Here is a 9,025-nt window from a genome sequence, read left to right as displayed (position 1 = left end):
GTACGTAAAGGTAGCCACTGAGCCACGCATGCAGGTTACGCTGATTTATTTGATCACGAACGGCATCTGTGAAATGTCCTAAACGAGTTACAAGTGCCAGTCGCGGTCAGAACAATGTTCTGTAGAACTGTGATTGCATTATGATGTCAGTGAACGACCGCTGGTAAAGTACCTGCGGAACTGAATATCACGCTCGCGAACCCGGCAGCACCTAAACATCACGAAGGGAGCTCCATAAACGAGGAAATGCAGGCCGAGCTGGAATTACAAAGCCACGCGTGTGTTGCGAACGCTCGTAACGGGAAAACGTGCTGCCCAAGCCGTAGATCCTGAACTTTAGTGAAATGAAAGAAAGTCATTTGGCCGGATGAGTCTCGGTTTACGCCGTTTCCAACTTCTGGGCGAGTTTACGTCCCAAGAGTGAAAAATGGCAGGGGTTCGGTGACGATTAGCGCAACCATATTGCGGTATTCCGTGGGCTGTGCAAGATGCCATTACCGCGTTTCGGCTGATCCGGTGCATCCGATGTTACAGTGGTTGTTCCCAAGAGGTGATGCCGTCTTCCAAGACGACGGTGTCCCTGTTCACACAGCTCCCTTCTTGGTGAGCACGAGGATGAATTTTCGCATCTCCCCACCGAAGTCACCGGATCTCAGTATTCCTGAGCCTTTGTGGTCTACTCTGGAGACAAAGGCGCGTGGTCACTATTCACTTCCGTCGTCATTACTTGAACTTCCCACTATTTTGTAGCAAGGATAGCATGAGAGTCCCTTGCAAAAATCTGTACTTATCCATTCTGAGGCGATTGTAAGCTGTTTTAAATGCCTGCGGCTTCCCTACATCGTATAAGCATGGTAATGTCTTGTTTTTAGTCCACTGTTTCTACTGTACTCTCTCTCTCTCTCTCTCTCTCTCTCTCTCTGTGTGTGTGTGTGTGTGTGTGTGTGTGTGTGTGTGTGTGTATACACCCTCTCCTCTTGCACGTTCCGATGTGGACACATTGTCCTTCTGCTCCCATCTTTGGTTGTCGATAGTCTATGGCATATTGGTTAGTGTGACACAACTTTTCCTTCCATTCCATCCAGATCCCAAATTCAGACCAGTCCTTCCACAGATCAACAGTCCGTTTGGTTTGCATCCTTCTTGTGGCTCGTGTGCAGTTCCTTCTTAGGACGTCGCATCCATCTCCCATAACCTCTTCTGCGTCCCAGCAGTTTCCTACTCTCTCCACCTTCTAGCTGTTGTGCTCCGTGTCCTAGAGTTATCGTCTCAGGGGCCAACAGAACCGCATTCGTCACCACTACCTTGCTGTGTATGATTTTTGTGCCCGAAAATAAAGGTACTCTGTTTGCTGCACACAGCTCTGGCCATACAGAAGACTCATCTCATCTTGTCCACCCCCTCAATGTTTTCCCTCACTGCACCTGTTTCTTTCACGTACGTATTCTACCAAGTAGTTATCCTTGATCATCTTTTGCACAGTGCTTTCTAGTCCTTTCCGTTCCCCATTGTTACCTTCAACATTTGACGTTTTAATAAAGTCGGTTAGACATTTATTACCGGTAACCGACGTAGATGATGGGTCGTTGTTGCATCAAGTGGTACATGGGAATTATGTCAGTTGGTTGACTTTCATACTTGACTGACACACATTTCGGAAAATAGATATATATTCATGTAATTTGTGGAAAAATGAGTATTTACATGTTGCAGAGAGAAACTTCATTTTATACTCTAGTCGTTTCCTCAGCAGTAGGAAAGCAAACCAACAGTTTTACAGATAAGCTTGTAGGACTAGTTACGGTGTTTGATTATGTGTACAAAGTTATAACAGGTACACCGCCATACGCATTTGTACTTTGCTTGATGAAATGTAAAAGCAGTTGTCAGCTCGAACGCAGGTTTGAAGGTCACTGTGTGTGCTTTACCAGGCACTGCATTCCTCCTCCCTTTACCGGTCAAAGAGTTAATTTAGCCAGTTAGTACAAGAGGCTGGAGTTCAATGTGGAATCGAAACAGTGGTCGTACTGGAGTACACTGTTACAGATCTCGTTACATTCGGTTCAACATTATCTTCCGTGAACTTCTAGCTGAAAGTTCCAACTGAAGCCATCTTCTTCCATGAAATCCGTAAATCAACGCCTCCTACTGTACTCTTGCCTGTTCTGTTTATGAGTCCCTGAAATATAAATTTGTTACAGACTGCCCAGAGGAGGTCTTTTAATCGAGACTTCATCAATAGACCTTTGGTTATATTTAGTGTGACAGTATAGCTCCATAATGCATGGACAAATTTCAAGCATACTTTGTACACGCATGTAGCGTCATTTCTGGGAAAAAATGCTAGGTATGGCTATTTGTGAGGTTGAAGATGGGAAAGTGCGTAACTAAGTAGCGCCTGCAGTAATTACAACCAGCCTTTATACTATCTGGAAAAATATATTGCTTGGGTGAAACACCTCTTTTGTCGTTACGGGTCGGGCGGTTGTATGAAGCGGTTACATGTAAAACAACGTAATACATTAGGACTATCTTAGTGTCGCATTCACAGCTCTCGAGGCTGCTGGGCTGCTGGTGAGAATCCTGATGACATTTCACCCCTGACAGTGGGGGTGGTGGTAGGAAACGCTAGCAATACACTGAAACGCTGGGAACATTTCCAGCCAAGCGTTAAACACTTAGCGCTTATTATACGGGAAAAAAGACTTTGGGAGTAAAGATACCATCCCTGTTCGTGGGGCGGGGGATGGGAAAGTACTGGGATGTACGCTTAACTCTGGAATGCGTGGAGGAATTTCAGCAAATATTAGTACAAACCTGAGGAATAATAATGGAGGAGGGGGGGAGAAGGGGGAGAGAGGAAACGTATATCCAGCACCCCTTAGAATTGCGATAAGAGTGGAAAGGAGGTGACGTGTTAAAATAACTGAAGAAAAAAAACGATATTAGTATCGAATCTATAGCTTTGCTGCAGCTGTTGGCAACAATTCCCGCTACAATTGTGGATGTATACGAAAAGTTAAAAACGGGATGTGTGGAGCAATTTAATCAAACTCGGCAAGCATATTATTTACTCTCTGGACAAACACGGGGGAGGGAGGGGGGGGGGGAGGAAATGTAGCCTACCACGTCTGCATGGGGGTGGTGATGGGGACATGGTGACGTAGGAAAAATTAAAAAGTGACAAATATCGGTATCACATCGGGGTCTTCTGCTGACTGCTGACTTCTCGTCCCTGCTGGCTCGGTAGCGATTGCAACGGAGTGGCAACAAAACAGCAGAACGGGCCACGACATTTCCTGGTGACAGTTATAGCGCCGTGCGGCCCACACGCCGGATGCAAGCCTTCCAACTGGCCTCCACTTTTGCGGATTATGTTTCGATGTCGTTATTTCGACAGCGTACCCAGAGTAAAACTCAAAACTACTGAAACGAGGCTTTCATTTAGCAGCAAACGGACTAACGCTGCCGCTTTATAGTAGGTACTTACCGGCCACAATGTTCTTCCCTAACAAGGAGACCGCACCTATTCGTCATCGCCGACTTTGTCCAGGGCTCGGACAGCAATGAAAGCGTCAGAAATGGGAGCTGCAGGTGGCGAAGCTTTTAGAAAGAAAGTACAGGGCTATTACAAATGATTGAAGCGATTTCATAAATTCACTGTAGCTCCATTCATTGACATATGGTCACGACACACTACAGATACGTAGAAAAACTCATAAAGTTTTGTTCGGCTGAAGCTGCACTTCAGATTTCTGCCGCCAGAGCGCTCGAGAGCGCAGTGAGACCAAATGGCGAAGGAGCCGAGAAAGCGTATGTCGTGCTTGAAATGCACTCACATCAGTCAGTCATAACAGTGCAACGACACTTCAGGACGAAGTTCAACAAAGATCCACCAACTGCTAACTCCATTCGGCGATGGTATGCGCAGTTTAAAGCTTCTGGATGCCTCTGTAAGGGGAAATCAACGGGTCGGCCTGCAGTGAGCGAAGAAACGGTTGAACGCGTGCGAGCAAGTTTCACGCGTGGCCCGCGGAAGTCGACGAATAGAGCAAGCAGGGAGCTAAACGTACCACAGCCGACGGTTTGGAAAATCTTACGGAAAAGGCTAAAGCAGAAGCCTTACCGTTTACAATTGCTACAAGCCTTAACACCCGATGAATTTTCGGCGCGGTTGCAACAGCTCATGGAAGAGGATGCGTTCAGTGCGAAACTTGTTTTCAGTGATGAAGCAACATTTTTTCTTAATGGTGAAGTGAACAGACACAATGTGCGAATCTGGGTGGTAGAGAATCCTCACGCATTCGTGCAGCAAATTCGCAATTCACCAAAAGTTAACGTGTTTTGTGCAATCTCACGGTTTAAAGTTTACGGCCCTTTTTCTTCTGCGAAAAAAACGTTACAGGACACGTGTATCTGGACATGCTGGAAAATTGGCTCATGCCACAACTGGAGACCGACAGCGCCGACTTCATCTTTCAACAGGATGGTGCTCCACCGCACTTCCATCATGATGTTCGGCATTTCTTAAACAGGAGATTGGAAAACCGATGGATCGGTCGTGGTGGAGATCATGATCAGCAATTCATGTCATGGCGTCCATGCTCTCCTGACTTAACCCCATGCGATTTCTTTCTGTGGGGTTATGTGAAAGATTCAGTGTTTAAACTTCCTCTACCAAGAAACGTGCCAGAACTGCGAGCTCGCATCAACGATACTTTCGAACTCATTCATGGGGACATGCTGCGCCGAGTGTGGGAGGAACTTGATTATCGGCTTGATGTCTGCCGAATCACTAAAGGAGCACATATCGAACATTTGTGAATGCCTAAAAAACGTTTTGAGTTTTTGTATGTGTGTGCAAAGCATTGTGAAAATATCTCAAATAATAAAGTTATTGTAGAGCTGTGAAACCGCTTCAATCATTTGTAATAACCCTGTATTTCTCGCGCGGGTCGGGCGATGCGTGAGCCTTTTATGTTGAGCTTCTTGGCAGCGGAAACCGTGCAGAACAGAACGGTAATCCGAGGGTAGTCGAATCGTCCCTATGCAGAAACTTTTTATTTCCAGTTTTACACTATAAATGAATAGAAATGCTGCTCAACGTATTGCATTTAGTAATATTTTCATAAAAGGCATGAAACGAAAAGTCAAATTTGCGAATATTTACAGTGTCGATGGGGATTCTGCGGATAAGTTTCGACCAAGGGATTGGAACTGAAACGTAGAGGTGAACTTGCAGCATTTATGACGTCTGCAAGATGCCGGAAAAATTACCGCTTCCCCTGTTTTTGCGATGGATGTCACAGCAGAACGTGTAAATCCTCCACTGTAAAAGAATAATAGTACGGTATCGAATTTTATATACAAAGTTCTCGTGTATGCCTTCCAATCGTTCTTAAAAATTTTTCTTATCTGCAAACCCAAATTGTCATTGGCCTTTCCTTCCCTTGGCTTTTGTGAAACACTACTACATTAGCGCCCGTTGATTCGCTCTCGTAGACTCTATGGTTTCCAGATTTTTGTTTTTGTTTTTTTGTTTATATTCAACCAAATTTTTATGTTGTTCACAAAATGCAACACGTTCTAAGCATTTCACGCTAATTAAGGCCATGTAAGTGTGCTCTTTTCCGAATGCACTTCTGACCAAATAACGGTTTTGGTAGCGGGAGTCCAAAGTTCCTGTTAATCACGCCTTTTGCGTCCTTGCAGAGACATTTCCATAGCAACTTTCATACCTAACAAATATTTGTTTACATCTAACCGAGGAGTGAAGTACCAATTTTCACAAATTTGGCTTCAAAAGTTTTTTAATTTAACGAAATTTTTCATCCCCTATTGCACTCCCTTAGGGGTTGAATTTCCAGAAACACTGAAACACGTATTTTTTTATTTCTAACCTAGAAGTCAAATACGAATTGCCATAGATGTAACCTTAAAATCGTTTAGTAGTTCTGTAGTAATTATTTTCCGAAAAACATTCACCTACTATTTTACCACCTTATCCTTTCATTTCATTTATTCAACATGCTCCATTACAGTATTTGTACTACTATACGTTTAGATACCAAGATACGTAAACAAGGAGTATAATTATGAGGAGTTACAATACAATATATCACCCCCTTAGGAATGGAACTGCGGACAATCCCTTCAAAAACGATGCTTACATTATAAGATTCGCACCTTCAATCCTTAGCGGTTTTCGACTGGACGATGATGAATCACTCGGTCAGTCAGTTTCTGAACGAGCCAGGATATTGCCTATTATATATAGCGACAAAGATTAACTAATAAATACACTATACTGAGCATTATTCAGGTTTATTTACAGTGGAAATGACACAAAAACTGAAGACAAAAAAATGAAGCGCAGAGTCTCGACCCCACGACGCTCGGATTGCCATCCTGTACGCTTTCCGCTAGGGCGACCACCGAGTGCAATCTACGCTGCCGTGGCACTACGACTCACGCGTCGCCCGACCCGCGCTACAAATGCCGTTTCTTCCTAATCACTTGGTCACCTGCAGGGTCCACTCCTCTCACTCTCCCTTCTGGCCGAGCCCTGAATACACACACACACACACACACACACACACACATACACACAACAACAACACATTTGCAAGAAATCTGTGGTGACGAGCAGGCGCGCCGCCCTCGCAGGCGGCTGTAGTCTGCCTTCGTGAGACCCGCACCTGTTACCTCGCTGACAGGCAGTGAGTCTTGTTGTTGTTGTTGTTGTTGTGGTCTTCAGTCCTGAGACTGGTTTGATGCAGCTCTCCATGCTACTCTATCCTGCGCAAGCTCCTTCATCTCCCAGTACCTACTGCAACCAACATCCTTCTCAATCTGCTTAGTGTATTCATCTCTTGGTCTCCCTCAACCATTTTTACCCTCCACGCTGCCCTCCAATAGTAAATTGGTGATCCCTCGATGTCTCAGAACATGGCTACCAACCAGTCCCTTCGGCTTGTCAAGTAGTGCCACAAACTCCTCTCCTCCCCAATTCTATTCAATACCTCCACATTAGTTATGTGATCTACCATCTAATCTTCAGCATTCCTGTGTAGCACCACATTTCGAAAGCTTCTTTTCTCTTCTTGTCCAAACTATTTATCGTCCACGTTTCACTTCCATACATGGCTACACTCCACACAAATAGTTCCTAACACTCAAATCTATACTCAATGTTAACAGATTTCTCTTCTTCAGAAACGCTTTCCTTTCCATTGCCAGTCTACATTTCATATCCTCTCTACTTCGACCATCATCAGTTATTTTGCTCCTCACCAAATAGCAAAACTCTTTTACTACTCTAAGTGTCTCATTTCCTAATCTAATTCACTCAGCATCACCCGACTTAATTCGACTACATTCCATTATCCTCGTTTTACTTTTGTTGATGTTCATCTTATATCCTCATTTCAACACACTATCCATTCCGTTCAACTGGTCTTCCAAGTCCTTTGCTGTCTCTGACAGAATTACAATGTCATCGGCGAACTTCAAAGTTTTCATTTCTTCTACATGGATTTTAATATGTACTCCGAAATTTTCTTTTGTTTCCTTTACTGCTTGCTCAATATACAGATTGAATAACATCGCTGAGAGGCTACAACCCTGTCTCACTCCCTTCCCAACCACTGCTTCCCTTTCATACCCCTCGACTCTTATAACTGCCATCTGGTTTCTCTACAAATTGTAAATAGCCTTTCGCTCCCTGTATTTTACCCCTGCCACTTTCAGAATTTGAAAGAGAGTATTCCAGGCAACGTTGTCAAAAGCTTTCTCTAAGTCTACAAATGCTAGAAACGTAGGTTTGCCTTTCCTTAATCTTTCGTCTTAGATAAATCGTAAGGTCAGTATTGCCTCAGGTGTTAGCACATTTCTACGGAATCCAAACTGATCTTCCCTGAGTTCGGCTTCTACCAGTTTTTCCATTCGTCTGCAAAGAATTCGCGTTAGTATTTTTCAGCCGTGACTTATTAAACTGATAGTTTGATAATTTTCACATCTGAACACCTGCTTTCTTTGGGATTGGAATTATTATATTCTTCTTGAAGTCTGAGGGTATTTCACCTGTCTCATACATCTTGCTCACCAGATGGTAGAGTTTTGACATAGCTGGCTCTCCCAAGGCCATCAGTAGTTCTAATGGAATGTTGTCTGTCCAGGGGCTTTGTTTCGGCTCAGGCCTTTCAGTGCTCTGTCAAACTCTTCACGCAGTATCGTATCTCCCATTTCATCTTCATCTACATCCTCTTCCATTTCGATAACATTGTTCTCAAGTACATCGCCCCCGTATAGACACTCTATATACTCCTTCCACCTTTCTGCTTTCCCTTCTTTGCTTAGAACTGGGTTTCCATCTGAGCTCTTGATATTCATGCAACTGGTTCTCTTTTCTACAAAGGTCTCTTTAATTTTCCTGTAGGCAGTATCTATCTTACCCCTAGTGAGATAAGCCTCTACATCCTTACATTTGTCCTCTAGCCATCCCTGCTTAGTCATTTTGCACTTCCTGTCGATCTCATTTTTGAGAAATTTGTATTCCTTTGTGCCTGCTTCATTTAATGCATTTTTTATATTTTCTCCTTTCATCAGTTAAATTCAATCTTAGACACACGCAAATACAATGTATATCCACATTTTTATTACTCATCCTGACTGGTAAAACGAGAAGAAAACATAGCGAATACTGGAAACTCTTAGAACGCAAAGGCACATGTTATTTTTAGTTCCAATGAACGAAACATCAAAGATTACTCCCGAAATGTCTGTGGGTACACTCACTGCTGCTGGTGAAGACATCCGTCACGTGTTCTGCGTCACTGTCTCTGAACTTGAACTGTTATTGTGTGTGTAGGGCCGTGATTCGAGTAATTGGGTTCTTCTTCTGTCGTTGATGGGGGGGGGGGGGGGGAGGGGAGAGGGTCTATGTCTCCCTACTGGCCACGTTCTTGCGGTTCTTATTTATTTGTCTGTTAAAGCACTTACTCGGGTTACAACTTTCGTCGTTAGA

The sequence above is a fragment of the Schistocerca serialis genome, chromosome 5 (assembly GCF_023864345.2).
Source record: "Schistocerca serialis cubense isolate TAMUIC-IGC-003099 chromosome 5, iqSchSeri2.2, whole genome shotgun sequence".
Lineage (NCBI taxonomy): Eukaryota > Metazoa > Arthropoda > Insecta > Orthoptera > Acrididae > Schistocerca > Schistocerca serialis.
The sequence above is the reverse complement of the archived record's forward strand: the minus strand, read 5'-3'. Positions refer to the sequence as shown.